Here is a 26,955-nt window from a genome sequence, read left to right on the forward strand (position 1 = left end):
TCCAATTAATCCGTTCTTTGTGGATAGCTGTGAAGGGCCAGAGCCATTCCATTTTCAAAGAACGTTCCCTGCTCCTACCAGGAAAGTTCTGGTTGCTCGTGGATGATGACATAGTTAATCAGCCCTAATTTTTAAACACAGACTGGAGCCACCAGAGATGGGAGCTGCGTGAACGTAGCTCTATCCAACAGGTCAGACAAAGCAAAGGCGCAGCGCTTTGTGGACTACTTAGCCTCAATTTGTCCATGGACTTAGGATCTTTCCATGCTTTGATGCCTGTGATAGCAGCAGAAAAATCAGGTTTAGCAGAAGTAATGTCACACTTACAATGCATGTCACCGATGTGCCCTGTTCTCTTTGCTGTCCTGGTCCGTTCTGACCGGATGAAGACACGACTGTTTGCCATTTGGGGAATGCACAGCACGAAATTTTGTCTTTTGTGCCTCTGATCCCAAATTAGGTCTTTCTGAAACTCCCATGTTGCTGTCGCACATTGCCTAATTGCAACTGGGTCTCAAGAATTCATGTAGTAACTTCAATTCAAACTGCACTCTAGAAGTGCTACCAGCATTTTGGTTATTTACAGTGAATTAGATCTTTATTTTAACCTCCTGGTTGGTCTGTTTGTAAACCAGACTCTGGTTTAGGGTGTACATTACAGGTACTCGCGCAGTGTGCTGCCTCTGTCAGGGAATTTGTGTCTCAATTAGAACGGAACGTAAACTGTTAAAAAAAACAACATTAGTCTGAAAGTTAGGCATGTGTGGTGCTGAATAATGTGCTGCAGCCCTGTACCTTGCTTAAAGCAATGTGGAGGTGTTAATCACATTGAAAAGTTCCCACCCCACCCACCAAACCGAAAGAATTAGATATACTGTCAAAGGGAAACACAAAATGAATGATGAGTTGTTTGTGCCAGTGCTTTTAATTATGTATTACAGTGTTTTTATAGAGTTAAAATTACCCTCAGAGGTAATTTCTCAGAGGTAGCTTCTCTCACACTTTACTAAGTGCACGGAGTAAAGGCAATTTGAAGATAGCTCATATATTAAAGGACCCAAGTGGCTCAACAAGCTCCAGGTTTAATTTCATGATTCCCTTGCTTTCAGGAGATTGCAGTTTGATCCTCGCTGCCATCTATTCAGTTAAAGGTGGCAAATGAATTGAGCACTGTCACTCTGAATCACGCCACAGAAACCTCCGGGCAGGTTTATCACTTCGGGGCAGTTGCCCCTGGCATAGAATAACAAAATGAAAGTGAGGAACCTGCCCTGGAAAAGCAACCTGCTGTATCCGTGGGGCGATCGGCTGTAGTTCAGGAGAGCAGCATTTGCTGGGCTTTTTGTGCTGCTGCTCCCCGATGGATTTCATTAGAGCACAGGCATAGTGAGAAGGTTGGAAGCAATATTAGAAAACGGTAAACTCCTGATAAAGATGTTCTAATGAATGTTGTTTTATTAGGTGTCAGGATTTGAAAATAGACCCCTCTGTCATCACAACTTCGTTTTCAGGAACGTGTCTAGTGAAATAGATGCCATGTTCCACAAGGGTAAAGTGAAGCTTCATGCTGCACTGAATCACTATCCATGAAGAAATGATAGGGCAATAATAAAACAGTTCCGAGAGGAGAAAGCTGTTTTTAGGAGGTCTTAAATACTTGAAGATCCTTCCTCTTCGCTGAGAGAGCAGCAGCACTTGGTGTGGTGAGCTGATGGAAGCTGATGGAAGAGGTGTGGTGGTTCATCTACCAGTGAATTCTAAATAGATGGACCACTAAAACTACATGTGCAACTGAATAACTTGATAAAACACCATTGTGTCGTTTACTCAGTGGACGTAGAACTATGTTAAGAACTGTTCTTACTTTCTACAGTTGACAGGGCATGTGATGCCAGAGGAAGAGAAGCACATGGTTACGTGAGAACATCCGTGAGTTTAAAAGATGAAAGAAACCAGTTGTGGATTCATTTTAACACTTCAGGTGATCCTTTCCAACAATCACGTTCCAGCTGTTTTTTCTTCATTCCTCCCGTGCACACACTTGAGAGAGTGAGTGTGCACAGTGTCTTGAAAAAACCTGATTAATGACTGATTCTAAGTGGAAAAACTCCTGCGTTAGTTTTCAATATGTAATCCAAACTTCTGCAGTCTGACCTGAGGCAGACTTTTACCTGAGCGTTCCTATGGCATGCTGCTTCTGGCTCTAGGAATGACAGCTGAACTCCTTTCCAAAAGCACCATACCTTTCGGTTTAGCAGACTTCCTAAGTTGCTAAAAATTATTGAAGAATGCAATAAACCTACCTTCAAAATTGAAGCAACAGCTGGCTATTTCACGTGAACTCTCGGCAGGTTTGCAGTAGAGCGTTTTCCATTTTACCCATGCAGTGATCTGGGCACTGAGAAGCTGCCACTGTGATTCAAGGCTGAAACAGAATTTATGTCTTTTATTAAAATTCTTGATCTTCTGGAAGGGAACTTTACTGCGACTCCAGTGCATATGTCTGTGGGGATTTATGATTTTATTTAATACACATAAAGAGAAAAGAGGGAGGAAGAATTCATAATGGCTTTCCTACAGATTAGGAACACTTGCAGACCAGGCAAAAGGATGGTCTGCGCCTTCATTTTACTTTCATCTCAGAATCTTGCATGAGTAACTGTTATGACCATGATTAAAGAGTTCAAGTTGATGGCCGTTCTCTGCTAGTGTTGACCAAATAATTGTGAAAGCCTAATATTTAATGAGGCCAGAAAAATCAGGGGCTTGGTGGCCGGCTTGCAACAGAGCTGGGGCTCGGAGCTGCTGCCTCTGCTGGGTCACTGCGTGTGGTCCCAAAATACTGCTTGGCCCAAGGGTCAGCGGATGCTTTCTGTGCTGGCACTTGGTAAGGAAGTGTCCTTCTCGTTGTGGTGGTGGAAGCACCACGAGTTGGGCATGTCTGGTACGCAGGAGGGCAGCCTGCTCGGCTGGGTCAGCTCTGCTGCGCTTTCACAAGGTGCACGGAGCTGGAAATTGTTTGCACTAATGCGTGTCAACACCAGTGAGCTGGCAGTCGTTTTAATTACGCTGCATCGAGGTGCTTATTATGAGTAAATAGCAAATGTCTCCAGTACCTATAAATAGCTTTTGCACTACTATGAGTGAAGAAGGCCTTTAATTTCCAAAGCATGCAATAATCGTGTTTTATTAATGCAAAGCATGCTTTCTGGAGCCAACTCGTTTTGCTTGATTTGTCTGGTGAGTACTTCCTTCAGCCACCATGGCCGTGTTTACATGGCAATTACTGCGCCTCCTCCCTGCGCAGGGCAGTGCTCTGGCCTTCGGTTGCTGTTACATTCCCCCTGCATTTCTGAGCTCACTGCGAGGGTGTCTGCAGCCTCTCTGTCTGAGCACGTTGATGCAGTGCCAAACTCCTTGCAGCTCTTGGCTTAGGGATGCTGCTCTGTCAAACGGGGGGCTGGTTTTGAGAAAATGACCCGTCTCACGGTGCCTTTGTTTTATCAGCAGAGACAAGCTCATTCCTTTTCTTGTTTTTTGCCCAGTTCGCTTCCCAGTCATCCCTGCTTGAGCTCAGTCATCCCTCTGGGAGCTTCCAGTGCTCTGGGACTTCCCTTTCCCACCAGCAGCTGACCACCCGTGGTGTTTTACCCCAGGCCCAGAGGGCTCACTGCAGCCTCATGGGCACGGTCAGTGCCTGCCACTCCCCAGGAGGTTTGCTCTTCTCTGAGACACCGGGGATATTCTGCTCATACTGTGGGATACGCACATGAATGCCTTCTCCCTTCAAGTCACCGGTTCTCTCTGACCCAGTAGGTAACAGTGTCCTGGTCCAACCTTCCAAGTGAGAGCAGATTACAGAAAGGACCAAGAGTTTTCAGACCAACCTCGTCATGAATCAACTGCATGAGGTTGAAATTGAACCAGCATCTCTGTTCTTATCCTCTAATTTCCCATGTAGCTGTTGATTCAAAGTAAACAAGGAATTGGAGGATGACAGCCCATCTCCTTGTTAACCAGGAGTAAAGGCAACCTTTTGTTAACAGTCTCAGGATTCTTCCACAGAAATTGTCCTTAAATGAGATGTTTGAGCTTGGAAAAGGTTGCTGGTGTATAACAGGAAAAGCACGTGGTTGTAACAGCCAGGGATGCGTGTCCAGTTAGCATCTGGCAGCACCGTGAGGGTGGGGAGTCATGCTGCTGCCATGCTTGGGTGAGCAAAGGCAGTACCAAATGTAGAGTTGGACAGGTCTGAGTGCTGCTGCTTTGTCTGGGCGTACTTAGCTGCTGCGTGACGTGTGTGGAGCGCAGGACTGTGTTTACTCGAGCTTTTTATAGAAATGCCTCCAACTTACCGAGCCTCGTTCAAATTATTTATGTAAAGTGTATTAACTTATCTTGGAATGGGCAATAAATGTGCTCTGCATTTGTATTCCTTCTTGCTCGGCTATTGCAGCTCAGTGGGCACGCAGCCGTAGTGTCGCAGGAGGGGGTGGCTGCTGAGCTCTCCATGGTGCACAAATTTGATGCCAAGGTTGCAGCACGGAGCTTGCTTTCCCTTTCCAGGCCCATTTCCCACCCAGGCTTTCAAAGGAAGCACGCGGAGCAAACATGTAACTGATAGGCAAATTAATTTTGCCTCTTACCTTTAACCAAAGGAGTGCTTGAGAAGGTTAGTGTAAAACTTGTCACTGGGTGTCACTGTTACACTGCGGGAGTCTGGGGGAAAGTGGGCTTCTCCGGCCTGGAATTACAGAGGTCTGTAAGGCACCAGGGGCAGAGATGTCCAGTGCTGGGCTGACTTTGGAAGCTGTTAGATGTAAAGAATACAGTGAGGGGTATTTGCTGGTCTGCCAGCAGTGTGTATAAACTCCACGGTGTTTCCTGATGAGCCCATGGTTAGCTCTGAGATTGAAGAGAAGTTTTCTTTCTCAGTTTCACAGAGCAGGGGGTGGTGGAGAGCTGCTGCCTCTCCTTTGTGCATGGTGGTATTCAGAAGAATATAAGCAGCATTTGAATTGTTCAAAGTGAGACTGAAAAGCATTGTTAGAGAACATTACATCCAATCTGTGAGGCCAGATGTGTCTTAAACTGTCCCTGACTAACAGGTTATTAAAACGGACGCTGATTGCCAATGTTCTTGGTGGTCTCTTCCAGTACTTTATGTACAAAACCCATGTTTTTGACAAAACCATGTGGGCTTGTCATGCGTTTGTTAGCAGCACCCACCTGAGGTATCAGAGCCAAGCTAGAGAAACATTTGGTCCCTTCCAAATTTTTATGACTTGTCTCCAGCTTGTGATCGCTTCAGTGCCCTTTCCTGAAGTGCTTCCTGTTCAGATACATTTTTCTTGATGTGACAAAAATTAACAGCAGCTCCTTTTAGTGTCAATTAATTTAGGTCCGTGGCAGGCTGACCGGTCAGATACTCAGTTCCTGCTGCATCGATGAGTTCCCCAAATTTACTTCTGCTGAGAGAGCCATTCATCGCTCCCAGTCCCCGAGGCTCTAACAGCTAAGGCCTCAGTTTTGAAGTCGATAGCACAGAAAGGCTGAAGCTCTGCGAAGGGGGACCACCAGCCTGTGTCTGCAGATCGCCTGTAACCTGCTCAGAAAAGAACAGCTCACCCAGGTCATCCTAGCAAGCAAGGTTAAATGTGAGTTTCAAACTGGCTGCTGAGCGGTAATTTCACCAAGTGTTTATTGCCTGAGGGCAAGATCCAGATTTACAACTCCTTTTGTTGAGGGGATTTGGGCAGATAAAAAGTGGCAAGCCAGATTTCTGTCGTGAAAGGGGAGGAAAGCTGTAAAACTTTAACTTCCGAAGGATGGTGATAAACACCCCCGGAATAGTTAGGGCATCATAAATAGCAAAAGGCTCACAGGCTGCTTTCTGCTTTGCTGCTCCTAGCTGCTGAGCTGGCATGGGATGCCTGCTGTCCGAGCTTGGTGCCACAGCCCAGCTCGTGTAAATCTCAGAAATCAGCCCAGAAATCTCTGGCTGTAATTGGAAGGAGATTGAAAACGGGTCTGCTCTGCTTTTCTCCTGTCCTGTAACGAGAAACGTTCAACTCCAGTCTGGATCCAAGTTTCAGTGTACTGCCCATGTAATACACACCAACAGGAACTAAAGAAATGCTTCCAGCACCCCTAACAGAAATTTCTCAATTATTTCATAATTGGGAAATGAGCCCATCACGTCTCACAATGACAAATTCTTTAAGCTGGCAGTACAACAATAATTGATTTTGAGTCCTTATTATTATTGCAGCCTGGGATTTTAGGATTTCCTGCCTTATTTTAAAATGCAGAAGCAGGATTTTTTATTTTATTCATTTATTTTTTCAAAGAAAGGACAGGAATGGTATTTGGAGATGACTAGAAACCACTAGAAAAAAAAAAAGGTAAACATTTAAACATTCAACAGTTTCCTGTTCCTGCTTGTTGTGCTAAGAGGTGAATCCTCCTTAGTTTAATTGCTGATGTCACAGAACATTTCGATAAATTTTACCTTAAGGTCAGTGGAACAAGATACTTGCAGGCCACCTTCTGGAATTGCGCGTTTTGGAAAGGATGGATGAGGCCAATGCTGTGATGGTAAACTAATTGCCCGTAACACTTGTTGAAGACCTTCTAGTTAATTAAATGCCATGTTTATTGTGTTGCTATAAATGGACACAAGCTCTTATTTCTTCTTTATTAATCATCTCACATTTATCAGTGCTGCTTGACTCCGTGCTCTTGTGATTTCCTAGTTTATTAAGGAAAATTCTGCTGTACGTATATCCGCTTTTTAAATTATTTTCTGGGAAAAGAGGATTAGTACAGGCATTCTTGTCAGTTGCATTGACAGCTGATGCTTTCTTCACAAGCATATTAACTTGACCTCATTAGTTTTTGCATCCAGCTCCCTTAAACGCAGAAGATTGTATTTCAGTAGGAGCCAATCATGTTAATTACATCTGATCAGTTTGCATATTCATAAGCCGTTGCCTGTTTTATGGACAGCAAAAACAAACACCATATCTTTTTAATAATTTTAAGTGGGTCACTTTCAGGACTGTATCTGTTTTAAATAAATTATCATATTGTTAAGGGCCATTGGCAAAAGCTTTTTATTAGTAATGTGCTGGGGGTGGGGTTTGCTTTAAGGACAGCAATACTTGCATATCAAATCACCAGCCAACCGCTTCAAAATCTGATTGCGTTGTCTTACCTGGTTGGTGGGAATCCTGTGTGCTGTGTGTAGGTAAGATGCCATTTGTACAAGGAAATGCCATTTTAAACAGGTGTGATGGAAGTACGTAAGTTTGGGTTTTGTTGGTCTCTGCTGGTGTTTCCTGGTAGCCTTCAGCGGTGCTTCCTGCAGGTAATTTTGGCAAATCAGTGGCTTGTGTGGCAAGTGAGGGGCCCGTGTAAGTTCAGGCTGGCTGAGTCCAGCATTTTCCTCATGCTGCTGCTGAGGGGACAGCGTGGGCACTCCAGGGTGCTGCACTGTGCTGAAGGGGAAGGGAGATGTCCCGAGGAACCAAGCCGTACCCCTACATGAAAATAAACGTGTCTCTGCTCCCAGATTTCAGACCTGCTGTCCAGGTCTCCTCCCTGTGTGCAGGTTGCTCGTGGCCTGTGGAAGGGAATCCAAAGGGAAGGCAGCTTCTAGGAACCACCAAAATAGATGTGTTTTCCTGAAAGAGCAGTGGGAAAAAGTCCCAGTGAATATGTTGGCAGGGGATTGTTATGTCAGTGATCACATTAGGCATCCAGCTATATAAATAACAGTAAGAAATGAATAAAATAAAATAAAAATATGTTTATGCTCAGCGTAACTGAAAACAAATGTGTCATCAGATGAACATCAATAAAAGAAATGAACTCTACAAAGAGAATGGAGCCTGTTTTTCTGCAGCTTGTGCTTATGGCATAAAATACACTGGCGTGTAGAATTGGTATGACTGTGTGCGAAAGACAGATCTGGCTTCTCTGCTTCCAGGCAAACTGAAGCATGGGGAAACATCTCATGTTTGATATTTTCTTCTATCTCACTGGAGGTGCGTTTCCAGAATACACAGACAATTTTACAAAAGGTAAGGTAAATTATCTCTACAGTTTTAATTTTCATTCAAGTTTTTAGCTATATCCTTCTTTTATATCTTTTTTTTTAAAAAAAAATCTTTTATTTTTTCCATTTAAGGGGGAAGATTTCAGGCTGATTTTTGTAATTGTTCCTCAGGCATTTGAAGGATGTAGTCAAGAGAGGGCTTGGGGCTGTTTGTCTTTCTCTGACTTGTTGTGGGGAAGTGCTTCTCCCCGTGTGGGCAGACAGACATGCACAGAGATGAAATATATATATATATATATATATATATATATATATATATATGTATACTTTATATACATACTTCTAAAATGAACACTTAGTTTGCACACACACACAAGGTTATTTTTATGACAAAAGTTGTTCTTGCCAAAACAGCTTTTCTTTTCCACCCTCCTCTTTCGCCTACACAAAGAATTTGCTCTCTGGGATACTCAGCCCTATCCACGATTCTCCGTGAAGCAAACGAGGAATAGAAAATTTTCAAATCCCATTCACATTTTAGAAAAAGTTGGTCTCAGTAAGTGGGTTGGAATTGATGTTTTCTGGACTCTATTTTCGTCATCAGGGCTGGTGTTGTCCAGGCCTTGTTTATTGAAATACAGTAGGTTTTTAATAGAGTTCGCTGTTTCTGTGTGTTCTGCCTTTTTGGGGGCTGCAGGTCCCTCACACGCTGTTGCATATTGGCATTTGCACCCTGTGTGAGATTTGCCAAGATACCAAACAAAACCTCCAGTGTCAGATAGGGGCTGCAATTCTTCACAGGTTTCCAAAAAACCTTTTACAATGCCTAGTTTAAACTCTTGTGTCTGCTCTGTGAATTGAAAACATAACTTGGAGTATGAAGTAAATCTTCACATTCCTATCTAGACTGAAGGGAGGTTTCGATACTGAAACCTCCTTGGTTTTGTAATATACCACTGGCGCAATGTGCTTCAAAATTGCAGCTAATAGGCTCAGTAAATTGTAATATACCTGAGTGTTTACAAGTTCCTTTACCTTTGGGAAATATATAGTGATCATTTTTTGTGTGTGTGTAGTCTGTTTCAAGTGAGACTAGATACAGGGCAGGATGATTGACAAATTAATGCTTTCAGCTTCTGCTCAAAGTACGTGAATTACAGGTACCAAAGGCATGGTATAAACTATAATAATTGTAACTCAATTCCATTGCTAAAAAGCTACTAGTAAGGAAAACAAATCAAAATAGTAACGTAGCCAAACTCATGGAAGGATATATGGCCAGGCAGAGAGGACAGAAAAATACAGATAAAGTAAGAAAGTAATTGGTTTAATTAAAAGTTGAAGAGTGAGAACATGAATCCATTTTTGTTGGATTTAATTCTGGAGAGGAGTCACATAAACCATATTTACATCCATTTCCTCTTAGCGACATGCGGTACCCAATAGTTTGGGCTGAATGCATTCGCTGAAGTAAAGATTGTTCACTAAGAGATGACTTTGTGATGTCCCACGGCCACGGTGTGATCAGAGGGACTGTAGGCCAGGTGACGTACAGTGCTGAATTTGAGAGAATTGCTTTGCAAAGTTAAGTGAAAGTGGCTTACATTTGGAAGAACTGCTTCTCAATCCTTGATTTGCCATAATATCAATCAGACATTGTTGGGTGTGTTGTTGTAGCACATGTTTGTTTTTTCTTTTATTCCTCCTATAAAATACGCCACAAGTCCATAAGGCACTTCAGAACCTGTATGATTCTTAGTTCATTATCTTTAAAAATAGTTATGGTGTTACTGTGTCTGTAGACTTGTAGGTTGTGTTACAAGTGTCTGTAGAGGAGCTCAGGACACCCAGAGCAGGATACTTGACAGCTGAAAGTTTTATCAAATACATAGCAATTCTGAAGCCATGCCTAAAGCTTAGCTGTTGGCAGCATGCATCTAGCAGCAAGCACAAATTGTGGAGCAGCTTTAAACTTCCCATGGAGAAGTGCAAGTCCTGAGTACTGCTTTCTATTGTTAACTTCAAGAGCAGGCAGTTAATTACAGTGTTTATTTCAGATTTTCTATAACATTAGACCATCTGTTGTAGGTTTGTTGCCTTTTGACTATATTAAGTAATGTTTCTCATGCAAGCATGACTAAATGGAAGTACCATGGACAGTCTGGGAGGTGTATACCTGAATTTCTGAGAGCCTCAGGTAGTTTGATCTGTCACTAAAGCCAACAGCAGATGTACTGCCCTGATAATTTCCCAGTGCTGTTCCTCTTTCTTTGTGGACATGTGTAAGAAAACCGTGAAAAGAGAACTGACTACTTGGCGTTAGGTTTTCATTGATCAGTTAAGAAGGAAGCTTTATAACTGGATAATTTCAGAGACTCTGAAAGATCTGTATGTTGAAATCTTAAAAGCTGATAACGCAAGTAGAGCCCTGCCTCCTTGTGCCAAGCAGAGATCACTCGTGTAGGACAGCAGAGTGGGTTCAGCAGGTAAGCTGCAGGACAGCAGACAGCAGCAAAATGCTTCCACACTGAAGGCATTTGTGCTCATATCACTTCTGTGTTTTACTTAGTGAGAACTCAAGTGGTATGACAAAAGAGAAGGTATTTCTCTTGGTTTTCTGTAGAAATGATTAAAGATTTGGTAAGGATAGAAGTGACAAGATAAACTCGTCTGGGGTGATGCTGATGTAAATCACGGGACAATTTGATGTTTTCTTTTGACTCCTGGCTCCACCTTCTTAATTAACTTTTCTTAATATTTTAGCGTTGGAATTTCATATTGATTGCACAGAATCTCAAAAAATAAGACAGTATTGTTCCTATGAATTTATTGTGTTTCACATAAAGACATAAACATTTTCTTTTATGTAAATCAATATTCAATTACGGTAGAGAAGTATGTAGAAACAGCTGAATGTAGCTGTCATGCAGAATTAGGTAATTTTACTCTGAACATTACTTACTGTATAATAGAAAAATTATTCAGTGATGATTTGTTAGTATAGAACAGTTGTTGTTATTCATACAGAAAGGAATATTACTAGAAGAGAAAAAACATTTATGGTTATTAAATATTAGTGATAGTTTCCATGTACTTCTCTCTGAAATGTGGCTGCAGTCCATTATTGACACTGACAATCTGCTTTCTTTTGTGGAGCATTCAGAGCTGTGACCACTGCCCCAAAAGGCTTTCAGTTAAGTGGATTTTGTTATATAAATTTGAAAGCCAAGCCAGGACCAGGAATTGCTGAAGCAGAGCAGGGCCCTGACTCTCGTCAAACTTCTGGAAAGCGGCGAGGAGAGTATGGCTGCGTTTGCTGCTGCTCAAATATGCCGTGTTCTGGAGAGTGTGTGGCTGGGGGTGTTTGTTTTTCAATCCAAGCACTCGTCTGGAGCTGGGCCGTGTGTGTTGGCCCTGGATTTGCAGCACATCCGAGCGGGTGGGTGGGTGGACGGCCGCAGCACGGGGTGTGTGAATATAATGAGAGAAAGGCTCGGACTTGACAGCTTCAGCACAGAGGTTTTTAAACTGCATTGGGAATGTTTGCATAACTGCTCCAAAGAGGCTTGTTCCCTGTACCTGTTTACACTCTTTACTTCTGAAATTCTTTAAGCAATCAGCCTGTGGAGAGCCCTTACGCAGCACTTAGTGCCCTTGATTGTGAAGCAGAAAAGCCGGGTGAGTGAATCGCTGGGAAAACATCCCGCAGCCACCGGGCCCTAATGAGGGTCACTGCTGCCTCCGCAGCGGCTGCGAGGAAGGGGAAGGGGGGAGATGCTGCTGCATTGTCACACGGGTTGGGATGCACAATAGTGGAGGAAAGAGCCAGACACCGGGCCTTTGTGTGCAAATTTCCCACCAGAGCTAAGCAACTTTTTTTTTCTTTTCTTTTTTTTTTTTTCTTTTTTTTTTTCTTTTTTTTTTTTTTTTTTACAATTTAATTAAGTGGGTTTGGAGGCCGGAGCTGGCCTAACAAGCACTTCTTCATGAATGAAAGATTTGTCTCTGGCAGTGAGGCAAGGCTCCGAACAATGTCAACAGCAATTACTGCCAGCTCTGGCCGCTCTAACAGCTCGCACGAACAAGGGGGTGCTGGGAAGGCAGCGTAGCGTGGAAGGCTGGCAGGAATGTTTTGGGGATTGTCTTTACCTAGCTTACAGCACACTTGTCATTCATGCACCCAAGACTCCAACTGAGGTCTGGCCTCCCCTGGGAAGCGTTTGTCTGAGGATGCGGCCAGGGAGCTGCCTGGCAGAGGTGACACCGCTGGTGGTAGCTGTGTCACGAGGAGAGGGGCTGTGGCACTGCTCCATCATCCCAGAGGTGCAGGAAACCTAACACAAACTGAAGGGGATACATCTCTGAAGATTACACCCATGCAGTTAATGAATCTACTGATATTTCTTAATCTGTCATCCCATTTGAATGGAATTCAGTGGAAACCTACTGAATCTTTTTCTCTATATTTAGCCTCCCTCGGCTTTCGTTAGGGACCTGGTGCTTGTCTCAGGCACTCTGTTTGGGAAACCAAACCCTCAAGCATTGAGGTGAATTCTTCATTTGATAAATATCAAGCATCAAAGCCACAATTCTTTGTATTGTTGGGAAAAATACACGCAGCAGCAATAATCCTACAGCTCCTGTGCAGTCTGCTGCCTGTGTCCTGAGAAAAAGTTCCTAACCATTTCCCACTCTGAAGGAAAGTGACATGTTCTGTGGCATAATCAGCAAGAAATTGTGATGTGAATTGAAAGTTGGTCAGTATTGAACAGCCAACATGTGCTCCGCTGATATCTCAAGACAAAGGTACGGTAGATGTTGGTCAATGCTTGCCTTTTGGCAGCATGTCCAGTGCTGTGCACAACAATCAAGAAGCATTTGCTTACCTAGTCTGGACCTCCTAACGTAAGCAGATCTGCTCCTCTTATGGTCTTGAGCAGAGGAGGATCTAATGGTGGTGTCACCGTCCTAGTGCCCTCAGTCGTGGTGCACGTCAAGGCGTTGATGAAGGTCCTTCAGCAGGGTTTGCACTTGTAAGGCACCTTTCTCTTGCTGCTACCCATGGCAGTTGTAGCTGGGAGTGTAGGTGGTGTGTGCCTGCCAGAACTGCAGCTCGCCATGGGTTGAACCAAGTGGCCACACTGTGAAGACATTGCTCTGTAATAACAAGAGGTTGTACTTCTAACAGATTGGGGAGCAAGCCATTAATGGAAGGGAGCAGAGTTCGTCAGAGCAACAATTCTGAATTAGGAACTAATGAATAATCACGGAATCATTAAGGTTGGAGAAGACCTCCTTATGATAATGGAGATCAAATGTATAAATTAATCACATTGTCACGAGAGTTGGTTAAAATATTTCTTTTATAGCCTTTGAGTTTTCATCACTGAATATTTCTTTTTCTGTTTCCTTGGAGGGAAAGGAGGGACCCGTCATCTGTTATGTTGTGTAACTGGGAGATGCAGCAGATAAAATCGTGACAAATTGAGAGATTTTTTTGAAGCTCCGGGAAGTTTCAGGGTGTTTGATATCTGCAGGTTTTGCAATTTGTACTCTTGCAGAGATTTACAAACCTGAGAAGTTTGTGGTGCTCACAAACTGCCTTCGGTGCTTGGCAGCTGGCTCCAGAAGACGTCCTGAAGGAATGTGGAGCTAAAGGATGCCGCGGTCTCACTTGGGGCTCAGCAAGGGCTCTTCACAACACTTTTTCTGCAAATTTAGTCTGTGGCTAAGGCTTCGTGCTGTGGAATGATACAAGAATAATAAATAATGTGCATAATTTATAAAACAATGCGCAGAGAGCTTAGGTGTCCCAGCGTGTTGAGGTTTGCACTTTAAAGCTGAGGGATGACAGAGGTGGAGGCGTTCCAGCTTTGGAGCTGCTGTGGTGGTAGGGTACTGCAGAAAACGCAGGAGCTCTGATTCCTAGCTGGGAGTGTCACCTGGGGTGATATCGTGCTGATGTGACGGCTGCACTCACTCTTTTTTGTAGATGAATAAACTTAAATGTGCCTAGTGCAAATACATATGTCTTGGATTTCCCGCAAAGTCATATTTTAATTCAATTTTTTTATTCCCAAACCTGAAGTTTTTATGCTGTTGTTGTCGGATTATTCATTTTAACCACAGTGAGTTTGTTTTCCTAACAGTGCCACCAGCTTTGCTACTTCCCTGCAGTCCCGTTGCACTCTTTGAAGCACGCAGGTAAATGCCCAGAGACTGCCTGCCTGGCTAGACAAAAGCTCTGTGATCCAGCACTGCACCGTGTCACGCCATTCTGGGAGAAATCAAACGCCGCCTGAAATTGCTGCTTTTTGCTCAGGTTTATGAATGCAGCCTCTGACTCGGGAAGATTCCTGTCAGTTTGAAGCCCTGACAGTGCCATTAAAAAATTGACAAGACACGCGATGAACTGCCGGAGAAACAGCTTGAAGTAGACAATGAGAAGTTTCTTTGGGGCATTTTCACAAGCAGATCAGGGTGAGAAATACAGCTCTGGACATTTATGTAACGCTTTATCTGTATGATGCTTTGAAATGTATCCAATTAATCATTATAACACCCTCACGGTGTCAGTCAGGTTTTTTCCCCCAAAGTGACCGTTTTCTTGGTTTCTTTTGGTTAGATTTTTGGAAGATTTTCTTGTTAACACTTCTCTTGGCTAGATGATCATCTAACGAGACAAAACTTCAAGGCTCCATTAAAATTAAAGGAAAAAAAGTGTCACTTAATACCAGTATGTTCCTAGTGAACAGAACCACGCCTATTTACTGATTTTTGAAGTATTTAAAAATCCTTTTAGACTTGTGGAATTTTTTATCCTCCCAACTCTGAACGAATTCTGAATGAATTTCTTTGGCAAGGCTGAGCTGTGAGCTGTGGGCAGCTAGCAGAAAGAAAAGCAGCTCCCTGCATCTCTGCCTGCTCTGTTTCTTTTTCTTTATTTAAAACACTTTGCAGGTTATGTCTTAATGAACATAATTCATTATTCTAAAGCTCGCATTTTCTGTTAATTATTGTGCCCAGCCTGCATCCACATGGTCTAATTTGGGGCAGAATTTTCTGGTGACAGCTGTTTCTTTCCCTAGTTGATGAGCACGTTGGGTGTGGGCTCACCAAGAGCAAAGTCTCATCCTGGAGCAGTGGCTCTGGCTTGAACAAAACTGTGCGACTTCACACATTCAGCAAAAAGACTTTTTTTCTCTTGAGATCATGTTTTATTTTGAAGAAGGATTTGCTGAAAAGCTCAGAAACCATCAGTCTGTTTGCAAGTTACTGGTTTCCCTGTCTGCCAATGGCTATAATTACAGCTGAGCAAATACTTCAGAGCAAATAATTTGACAAATTTCTTTTTCCTCTCATGCAAAATCCATGAGCAGTTCACAAACTCTTCTCATTTGTTTATTGTTCATATTTATTTGTTCTTGCCCAGCTTTTATTGGGTGTATAAGTCACATGGTATGATGTGCTCCAGTTTTTCTCCTCTTTTCACTTTAATTTTTTGAGCCTAGTTGTACACTCATCCTTAAGTCTGAGCACCTGGAGGTCTGTTTGTTGAACAGCTCTTGCCAGTTGCAGCGGTTTTAGGATATAATTTTGGGATGCCCCTCTCTGTGTGCATGCATTTCTCCTTGTAGGTCTTGGTGGCTGTGTCTGATCTCCTCGTGGGGCAGTGCACTCACTGACCTTGGTGCTGCTTCCATCCAGGTACTCTGTCGAGGCACTCTAGTTAATGAGGTTTAGCTCTGGTTCTGAGGAGCTCTACCTGTTTGTTTTTCCTGCTGTTGGATAATCTTAATTTTATTTTATTTTTTTCAGGTAACAGGGGGATTAGATACTTAAAACTTCTGCAAAGGAAGGTACGTAGCTGAGTTGTGATTTGTTTTACCTCATCCCTGACAACAGATTGCACAGTTTTGACCTCAAAGCCTGCATTTCTGCATTACTAAACTTCAGGGTGTTGAAGATTCCAAGTTTACCTATTCAGTCCATGTTTTTGTTGTCGATTTGAAAACAAATAAGTACATAAATTAATCTCTTTTGACACAGAAATAATAGTTCATTGTAAGGCTGTTTCTTAACTTTTTTTTTTTTAACTTGTTTGGAGCTTCCACAATTACTTCAGGAAGCTTACCTGAAGAGTAAGGCTGGAGCAGGTTGTCTTACAACACAAGCTTACCTCCCACCCCTACAGTTTTCTCCCTTCAGCACAGGCTTCAAATGCCCGTGCTGCTATTAACAGCCCTCGTACTGCATAAAACTTGTTCTTCCCAGCAAATACCCGTGCTATTTTTTCAGATACCCTCTCATTAGATGGGCAGAGGTGTTGTTATGGAATGTGTCTGTGCTCCTAGAGTAGAACAGGTATTCCCTTCAATCAGCTACGAAGAGCTTTGTGTATGTTCCGTAATGCTGAGCTACGTTAACACTTTGTATTTTGGTTATAGCCTGCGCAGGATTGGTACATGGCTCCTCAGTGTCCTAGAGGTACTCCAAATTCTTTTTGACAGATGCTTAAGGAAGACGGATCTAGTCTAGCATGTAATTAATGCTGGTGATTCCACTCTGATCCTTTTACTCCTATAATGTGCATCCGTGGCTGAGGAGGAGATAATGGACAATCACGTAAGAAAATCCTTGATTATGGCTTGATTGAGCTTGTGTGAGCTCCAGACAGGCGGTGTTGTCATGGTTTCCAAGCCATTTAACTTAGACACTTTTGCACAGACAAGATGTTAGATAGCCGCCCAAAAACTTGTAATCTGGATTATGCCTGAGCCCTCACTGAGTGCCAGATCAGGCTTATTTTCACAGAAAGGAGCTAACTGTAGTTTTTGTATTAGAAGCTATAAAAACCGTATCATCCTTCGTAACATTTGCCAAATAGAGAACTTCTTGCCTGTACCTTTTCTTCACTTTTCACTGCCTGGAATCTCCATCCCTACAGCTCCACCCAGGCAGAGATCACAAGTGCCAGAGGAGTCTCTCTGGCATGCTGGGCAGTTTTATTACTGTGGCCTCTGTGGAGCAGGCTTTTTGGAGAGCACTTTATTTCCCCAGCTCTTTCCAGTGCTTTCCTAAACCTTGTGTAGCATCTTGCTCTCAGGACTGTCGTTTCCTGTTTTGGGAAGAACCCCGACGTCTCTTCCTCTGAATCTGAAGATGTTTAAGCTGAAATTTTGGGGACATTTTCAGTGTCCAGCTTTTTGTGTTGGTAAACAGACGTCAGCACACTTCTGCTGCTAATTTTTTTCCAATGGTGATTTTTTTGGGACCAGCAGAGGGAGCACAATAGTAAAAGTAATTGATCCTACAGATCTTTCTACTTGTCTGTAGCCTAAGAAGCTGAGAGTGTCCTTCAGTTATGTCAGCACAACTCCCATTTTAGTGACCCACGCGGCGTGCAGCGAGGTGCAGAGGCAGAAGTACAGCAAGCAGAACAGCAGTGATGCAGCTGAATTTTGGAACAAAAAAAATAGTGCTTGCTTCCTGAGGTTGCCATTGAGAATACATAAATAAACAACAATATTTGGTGTATTAGACACTAGATAAGCTAATGCAGCTGCTGAAATATTTCAGTAGCCCCTAGGATCCTTGTTAAGGCATGATGAACTCAATTCCTACTGACTTAAAAACACGCCTTACTCATTTAATCTTTTTGTGGGGCTCCCAGTAGGTTCAAGAGAAATCAGAGACAGCGTGGGCATCCTTTGTTAGGAGGAGCTTTGTTAGGAGCTCTTCCCATCACACACACTGCTTAGGGAAGGTTTTGCACCTCACTGTGGCTTAATGTTTATGAAGCCCAGTTGCAGCCACGTGGCACAGGAGCTGTTCCTGCGGTACCAAATTTTTCTCAAACCCATGATCTCTGCCTGATGTTTTGTGCTGCATTTGAGTGACTCAATAAGCTAGGCCCTACCACAATGCATAGGAATAATAACAATAATGAGAAAATACTGAATGAAGCAGTGGGTTGGTCCTCTTCTCTTTCAGCTTTGCTCTTCTGGTGCAGTCTCTTACACTGAGGGCCTTCTTTGTGTGTCCTTGTGCAGTCCCTGGCAGCGGGGCTATGGACACTGCTGGTGGAACTGCTCAGAGTTTTTGTGATGTAAATGTGCCAGCCAGTGCTGGAGATGCCTCTGGTTGTGGCTGGCAGCCACTCGCTCTCTGTTCTGCAGTTTCACAATTTTCTTGCATCCCCTGGGAGATGCAGGAGCCTGTGCCTGCTGGGTCAACGTGACCTGATGGGTCTCTGGGTGTACACGTGTCATTTCGGGGGGTGTGTGCTTGCTGAAGTTTCCTTAGGAAGTCACTGTTGGGGAAATCAAATCAAGAGGCAGTCCCTGACCTGGAATTTTTCTCTTTACACCAGAATCCAGAAGTTACCTGAGCGAACTGGAGGTGCGTGGCCACAACAGTGTGCAGGCACCAAATCGCAGCGGTGGGTTGGCTCAGCACTTTGAAATTCAGCATCACTGGTGCTGGCCTCGGGAACATGCCCACTGCCATTCTGTAAGTGCACTGTAAAGCCTTCAGTTGTGATTAATGGTCAATGTGTTGATTGCTTTAATCCAGCGTGTCAGCTCTGTGCGGCTGCAGCACCTCCTTTCTACTGTCAAGCTTGTTGGGATCTGTGTGCCTGGGCTGGAGCCTGAGGCATTTGGCTTTTTAGCTGTGAAGACAGGATTTGCAAATTAAAAGAAGAATGCTAATCACTTAGTGTCCTTGTTTGTTCCTTTTTAAACTTTGTGGACTAGACAGTTAATCAATTATTTGAAATGATGATTCCTGCATTGCTCACATATTAACGGCAGCACCCTAAGAGGAGTCAGTGGGCAATCTTGTAATAAGATTGTGAAGTGGGTAATAATTTAATTTCTTGCACGGTCCTGCCAACTATAATACACTGGCAGTCTGTGTGCTGATGCTTATTTTAATTAAGATTCATAAGTAATATATTTGTATTTTTGTCTAACTGTAGGATGTGTCGTTTATTCAGGCACACATTAATTAATTGTGAAACTGAAAAAAACACTTCCCTCCCCTCCCCTCCTCCATCTCCCCCCTCAAACAACCATCAGCAACAACGAGCATCCACAGAATCTCTAGGGGAGGGTAGCTAAGACTTTTGTTCTTTACTTTTTCTGATTTTCTGAGAAAATTCTTTTGCATTCCTTACCCAAGTTCTCATTTTCATTTGGCTTTCTGCTTCAGAACCCACTTAGGTTTTCTTGGGGCTGGGAGGGTGTGAGCTACAGAGCCACAATCCAGCTTTTATTTTTCTTTTTAAAACCTGTACATGTATGGCTAAGGGACTTGGGAAACTGTTTTAAGACCATGTGTCACAGCTGCTTTTGTTTCTTTGCAGTGCAACTCGGAGAAGTCCTGCGCTGCCCAAATGTTCACTGTGGGGGTTGTCGTGCGTTGGTCCTGTGCTACCAGGTACCAGTTCCAGTTGCTGGGAACTCTCCTGTTTGTCCTAAGCTGCCTACTAATTATGGGTGAATTTAACAGCTCCCGATAAAAGCAGCCAGAATAACCTGGAGAAATGAGTTGTGTGAAAACTCTTTGAAGTTACCTGGGTGCGCCCAGGCTACGGCAGTGCTGGCCGTGGGGTTTGTCGGTCGGCGCGTGCACAGTCGGGCAGTGAAGCAGCTGTTAAGGTGCAGAGAGGTCCGGTGACTGGGAAATAAGAAATGACCAGGAGAGAAAGCTGCCTTGAAGCTTTTCTTGCCCAGCAAGAGCTGCATTTTTTTTTCCATTCCCTTTGAATCAGGTGCACTTTACGGCTGCCACGTACCCTCGTGAGGCGGCTGTGATGCCGCTTGGCACCTCTCTGGTGTGAGTACCAGCCTCGCCTGAAACTCCCTGTTCCACGAAGGCATTGCAGACACTAAGAAGGCAGCGGTGCTCTGTGCGACTCGTACATCCAGCCCGCAGTTTGCTGTTTGTACCAGGCTGTCTTGGACAAAGACACTAAATTCATATTATCAGGCCTCTGCTAAAAGAATCGCCAGGAGAGACGGCAGCGCCATGTGTCTTGTAGCTAAATGCATATTCCCTTATCAAGTAGCCTCTTAAGAAAACCAGCAGTGATTACACACAAGCTGGGTGCAGCAGGGACTGAGGGGGACAGAGTGGCAGATGTGGGCTGCTCTGAGGCCTGTCAGCGAGGAATGATTAATGAACACCGGCTCCAGCTGAGGCTAACCTTTGGAGAGCCGAGCAGGACATCTGCAGAACTGTCACAGCTCTGACAAGGACAGAGCTGAACAACCAATTATTCCACCATCACTAAGGTGGGCTGTCAGTTTAATCCCAGCCATTCACTTAGGCAAGGACAGGGAAATTTCTCCTTTACATAGCACCGCTGCGTTGTGACCTTAACCATTGCAGTGCTGCCGAGGGGAGGCGCGGGGCAGCGGCGCCGGAGCTGCTGCCACCGAGCTGAAGTGGGATGCATGGGCACCCTCTGCTCGGAGCCAGTGTGCAGAATGAGTTGGGAGCTCCCTGCTGGTCCGTAAGGACACGTGGGGATTTTAGAAAATGGTGAATGCTAAGTTGAATATTCCTGCAGACACCCCAGGAATAGTTACTGGCGTTGACTGAGTTTTGGGGCGATGGGAGGATCTGATGGGTGCTAACGTGCTCCTGGGCTGGGCTGTGCTGCAGGCACACACCCAGGGCACAGAAGCCATCTGGGTCCTGCTGCAGGTTGTGCACCGCTGCCTGCAGTCTGGGCACCGAGCTTTTGGCCATGTGCTCGATTTGTGGATGCTCGTCCTCTGTGGATTTTCCAAAGCTTTACAGGGATTTCATGTCAAAATAGCTTCTCTTTTCTTTCTTTTGCCATGTGGACAAAGTAGTAAAGCATCCTGTATCACGTTTTCTCATTTGCAGTACAGAGTCACTTACAAGAGGGTAGCACGCTGGAACTGAAAGTAGCAGAGGCGGAGGCACCAGTCTCATTCATAACTGCCTGGCTGTGTAACTAGCATGATACAGTGTGTAAAGCTGAAGCAATTCCTTTCATCAAAGATGAACCTAAAACGCTGGCCATGGAAAGAAAGGACTTACTGAGAGAGTGGTGAGTTTTACAAAGTCAAGAAGCGGAGGTTAAGTCAAATCCTCTGATTAATACATTTTTTGTGACACAGCACATTTCGTGGTGTGGACTGCCTTCCACTTGTGATCTGCTGTAATTCCTCTAAGGCCTTCCAGTGCCCTTTGAACTGAAGGCGTACAAAGAGCTCGGATACAGAGATACCTGACAGGGAACAGCTTTGGTTCTGCTCTGCTCTTGCCTTGCCCCTGTTAGACTCCAGGTTGGGTTTTGTTTCTTCCTTTTCGTTCTAGGAGCCGATCACACCGTCTGTGCTTTGCTTAAAAGATTCTTCTTAAATCTGTAATGCAGTTCAGAGCAGTCCCAGGACCTTCAGTACCACCAGAAAAACTGAAAATAGGTGGGAAAAACTGCAACCTGGGTACAGCTCTTGAAAAAGCCATGGCAGAGCCTTGTCTTGTTGGTTTTCTAAGCTCTCTTTGTGCTCAGTGACCACAGAAAAGGTAATTCCCACTGCACCTCTATTTCTAGATTCCCACTGTAAACCTGGAGTTTGTTCTTTCTTAATTAGGACATCCAGGCTGTAATTGGCATGATTGGTAAAGCAGATAAAATCTGATAAAACCTGGTATCAGTTAAATGCACTCACATCACAAATTGAGGACAGAAACCTGGCATTTTTTACATTAGAGTTTTGCAGTAAAGTAGAATAAATCTTACTCCATTCTGGGCTATATTCTGTCTGTATTTGAGAAGTTTTTATTGGAAAAATAGAGCTGATAATTTCTGTCTGGTTTACACCTGTCTAAATATATTTTCAGGTATGTTCCTGTTAAGCAGAAATCTTGCTAATGAACTCCCAGTTGAGGCTCAGGCATTATGGCAATGTTCTAGGTAGCAAAGAGCTCAGCTGAATGAAGATAAAGTAATTTCTCGTGGAATTACATTTGCAGATTGCCTCCAGTGAATGCCAGCTGTAAAAAATGGTATACCCAGCACAGTATGAGAAATTGGTTTTAAAACTGCAGAAAATCTTGGGATTTCTGAACAGAGCAGTTTTGCTGCACTGAAGTTTGAGAAAATCTTTTCAAAAAGCCTGCTAAAAATTACAGAGAATGTTGCTTTTATCATGTGAATGTCTCTTTACCATTTTTTCTTATTGCTGTCTAAATTTTCATGTGTATATAACGTTTACTGTACTAGGTCCCAGTTCCTCTTTGGGAAACACGTAGTTTGTATTGCACAAAAATGCTCTTTAAAACATGGAGATAATGTTTATCCGCTCAGGCTGCTGGAGAATGTGTTCTGCAATTTCAAATAGTGTCAGTGCTCTTGTAGAAGGTGGAATTCGGTCTGGTGTGTCAGAGAGGCTGCAAGGGGAACAGGCTTGAATATTGATTATTTGATGCTGAATTGCAACCCAGAAATGTTGAAACAGCAGGTATGCAAAACAGTGTTTTCAAAGCTAAGGTTAAGGCCAAAGTGATTGCTCTTCCTGCTCAGGAATGGATTAAATCTGAAATTCCAACATTAACTTCCTCTGCCCTGTGAGACTCATCTTGGAGAATTAATCGGTTGGTGATCTTTTGTTTGTTGTGCGGTGTTTTGTTTGTTTTCCCCAGTTATCCTCCTGCACTTCCCATCTGCGTTTGCAGAGCACACAGTATTTGCCATGTTCTGGACCATTTTATTTTCTAAGATAAGTTGTAAATCCATAAGAATCGTGGAATGTTACTCATTTTAGCTTTAGTTATCTAAGGATATGAGATAGGCACGTGCTACTTTGGTTTAGACTTCTTTTTTCTTATTTGAATTTTTGAATTAAAGAACATCACGTATAACTCAAAGTACAGAAAAATGTATTTTGTGTTTAGAAATATCTTGTTCGCATTAGAAACTGAATCTGAGAACACTGCCTGTAGTGCCATATAGTGTGCAAAATGTGTGATCTTTCAGGAAAAATCTGTTTGCAGTGTTTTGGCCATACAAGCTGGAGAGTACACAATGGGCTGTCGTCTAGTTTATGGCTCGAATTTAGAGACAAGTACCGCTGAAAAATAATTAATTTAAAAATGGTAATAAATAGGCTAATCAAAACCCGTGTAAAGCAGCACCTCATTATTTTTCCTGTGGATGAGCTTAGTCACCTTCCTGGGAAAAGATGCCACTTCTGTTTGATCAGCTGCTGCAGGAGGATTCAGTGCAGCAGCAGGTCTGTGCTTCGCTAAACGGGGCTGGTGCACATTCACAGAGGAGAAGTGAGTATTTAGGATTCAGCACATCCCGTCATCTGACATGTTATTAATATCTTCAAGTAAAAGTCATGCCAGCACAGCAGGCTGTAGTTTCTTCCTCCCGCTGGGAAATAGCAGCCTCCTTGTTTCCCTTGAAAGCCAGCTTACAGTTGGGCTGCATTGTTAGGGGCTGACCAGTTGCAGCCAAAGGGATCAAAACAGGAAGCTTGGCTATTAGCCTTCAGATGAAACCTACTGCTTCATTTGCTTCGTGTACTTCATTTCCTCTGCCCCTTCTCTTCTGTTCCAGGTGTCCTAGACGAGCAGTGCCTGCCCGGGCAGCGTGGTGTGCTCGCCCTAATGCCTTGATAGGAAGGAAACATCTGCCCAGTTGTGCCGTTCCCCACATTTTGGTTACATCAGCAAAGCTTAAAGCTAAAGATTTGGAGAGTAAATTTGAAAGTGGTGCTTTCAGCCTACAGCGAGGAGCAGTTCTGCAAGGTGTGCAGGACCTACAGGCTGCCCTGAGCCCGGGTAGAGCTCGCCTTGCATCCACTCATCTCTCTGTGGGCAAGTACAATAACTAGGGAGGGTTTTGTGCGTCAGTGCAATTTTGCTTAATTTGCCAAACATTGTATTGTATGAACTGCTCTGCTTTGGCTGCTTGTTCTCTTGTCCCCTTATCTGACAAGTTACTGCAGCCTGAGCTTGGCCAGCAAATGGGAAGATAGCTATTTTTTTTCAGGAAGATAGCCATTTTTCTTCATGAAGCGGCAGGTGTACAAGTGGAGTTCAGAACATTGCTATTTTAAAAAAATATTTAAATAAAATCTTCAAATCGTTCAGATTTCCCTTTCCTTCGGCCTGCTCTATCTAAATTGCTAAGAGAGTCTTACTTTGAGGCTTGGGAATAGAAACAAGATAGAAAGCACTTTCTTGCTCCCTTCTAGTGAAAATTACTGAAATGTCTTTGATGTTTCTTAGCATAAATGTTCATAAAACTTCAGAGAATAGATCCTTAAAGTCTATTGTTCTGTAACATATTTATTCGTAGCACAAAAGCTGCATTAAAATAACACCAAGGGTTTAAGAAAAGTGTTCAGAGAGAAGGATTAACCTGCTAATCCTCATCTCTTCGGAAAAATGTTCCGAGTTGGCAGGACTCATTTAAAGGAAGTTCTGACTGGTGCTCACTTGTCCACACCTTTTTTTTTCTTCCATTTTTTTTCCCAAAAAATTCACCGAGCTGGTACAAGCAGGGGTAGGCATTCCAGAGGTGTCGTGGTGCTTCGGAATAGCTGCATCTGTATTCTCGTGGGGATGCTGGACGTGAAATGTGCGTCCTTTGCACACACCATGAACTCATCTGCTACAGCGTAAGTGGGAGTTCAGGTATTTTTTCAAGCATGTTGCTTTCCTCCTTCTAGCCCTGTCTTGCTTCTCTGCGTTATATTTTTTTTTTTAATTTCCATGATCTTTGTGTATTGCCTGGCTCTGAGGCTCAACATCACCCTGTGTTAGCAGAAGTGACTGTGATCTGTTTCTCCTCTTCCGAGAGTCAAGTTTTCCCAAATCAAATGAGTTCTGCCATTCAGGGAGGTCTGAAGAAGACTACCTGTGAGCTTGCACCTATAGCTGAGTCAAAAGAGCCTATCTTTTTTTCCTCCCAACTCTCATTATGTGTATGCAACTTCACAGAGCTCCCTACGCTTCCGTACTACATCTACAAAATCTTTGTAAGAGGTTGTTGTCATTTAAAGAGGGGCTGCAGCTGGGTCTTGAGATTAAGCATTAAGGAAAGGTCTTTGGTACGCACAAACCATTTCAGATGGTAGTGTCAGTCCCCCTTGGTCATGAGCAGTTATAATATTTTTTTAAAAGGTAGAAAATATTCTTATTTCCAAATTAATTAATATTTTTAAATTGCTTTGAGGTTCACAGATTATTATCGTGGTTTATTTCTAGAGGATGTTTATCTTCTTTCTTACTACATTTTCCTGAAATTTAGTTCTGGACTACATTTTCCCCAAGATCTTAGTTTTTCAAAAATTATCTTAAAAATAGCTTTTTCTTAATCTACCAGATGGGGCAATTTCAGATTTCACCAATTTCAGAGTTGCTTTCAGATGGAAAAAAAACTGAAAGTTGCCTGTTTGTTTTCAAGGCTTTGCTTTTCTCTTTAGTTCAGAATGACTTGAAATAATTGCAGGCTGCATACTCAATGTGAGACAACGGAATCATTTCCTAGAAAAAAATGCCATTTCTCAATATTTGTTTCAAACCTATAAAGATGCAAAGAACACTGCTGCCACCGAGAGCAGCAGACAAGTTTCTTATTAATTACTGCTGGGGAAAGTTGACTTAAACCTTCCTAAATGAATTAAGAAAGGCAAATCTATTGACTGCTCCACAGGTTGCTTGCAGGCCTTCTCGTTTTGACAGAAGAAGATTAATACAGAGGCTGCTTCTTCCAGTCCTGTTGATAAATACTCACCAAAGCATCCTACAGAGAGATCAGATCTTGATTGTGGAGACGTTGGGCAGCTGTGGGCTGTGAGGGTGAACCATGGGGCTTCAGGCCAGTAGAAAGTAATCAGCTGGAGGAAATTTCTGAAGAACACAAGACAACAAGAAGACATTTTATGAAGTTTCTTTCTTAACATCTGAATCTTCAATATAATCGACGTTTGCCATAAATTTGAGAAGTGCCTGGTAGAGGAGGCAAATCCATGTGTTTAAGTAAAGGGGATATAAAACTGTACACTAATGAAGTAAGGTGCTTCAAGTAGATTTGCACTGTTATGGACATCAGAAAATGATCTTTAGCTTCTGAAGAGCTACAGTGGGGCTGCTTATTTTTTCATGGCCATGTTTATCAGTCTCCTGCTATAAAAAGTGGCTCAGGTTCTTTATTGAAAAACATTTAGCTAATCCTTAAAGGTAAGTTCGTACTTCCAAATCAATGTGCATGCAAAAGAATCTCATTTCTAACACCAGTATGACTGAGGATTTCAACCTGTGCATTTTCTTCACAGTCACTCTCCTCTGCAGCCTCTTGTCCCAGCTGTTGCTTGAATACCTTTCTGGCATTCTGCTTAGGATTTTTTTTTTTCCTTGCAGCTGTTTATGAAGTATTCATTAAATTGTCAACCAAAGCCCCTTTGGCTCCCAGTGTGTTTTCAAGTGAATTCTAGTAGAAAGCAGTTCCAGGAAGGATGAAGGTACCCACTCCAGGAAAGACCATTCCTGCATTTTTTGCGTAGAACGATGTTTCCTTCTGCTTGCTTGCAGAATTTCCATGCAAATGGTCCACTGAACAAGGCTTCTTTCTTCAAAATGCCTTCTTACCATTTTCTGTGGATTTGTTTAAACTGCTATTTCAATTAGATTTGAGGAATTTAAATGAGATTCCTGAAGTGGAATGCAGAAGGATGGGGAATGCACTGCAGATGGGAAGGAGACAGCTGTTGTCTCTTGCCACTTCATGTAATCAGTTTAAGACAGACCTTTTCATACTGGAGATTGCTTCTCTTGTCCCTGCTTTTGAAATAGCAGTGAGGTGGGCCAGTTCTAGATAAAAAGAACAAATTCCTCTTTCA

General features: G+C 43.2%; 1 long non-coding RNA gene across 1 annotated transcript; it reads left to right on the forward strand.

Moving 5' to 3' along the window:
* The first annotated feature begins 7,992 nt into the window (after nt 1-7,992).
* LOC137843144 (uncharacterized) lies at nt 7,993-24,066 on the forward strand. The gene is made up of 6 exons (XR_011089384.1): nt 7,993-8,084; nt 14,209-14,263; nt 14,382-14,539; nt 18,432-18,571; nt 19,428-19,501; nt 20,960-24,066. It is a non-coding gene; the product is annotated as an uncharacterized lncRNA (long non-coding RNA).
* The last annotated feature ends 2,889 nt before the right edge of the window (nt 24,067-26,955 follow it).

This window comes from Anas acuta, chromosome 21 (assembly GCF_963932015.1).
Source record: "Anas acuta chromosome 21, bAnaAcu1.1, whole genome shotgun sequence".
NCBI lineage: Eukaryota > Metazoa > Chordata > Aves > Anseriformes > Anatidae > Anas > Anas acuta.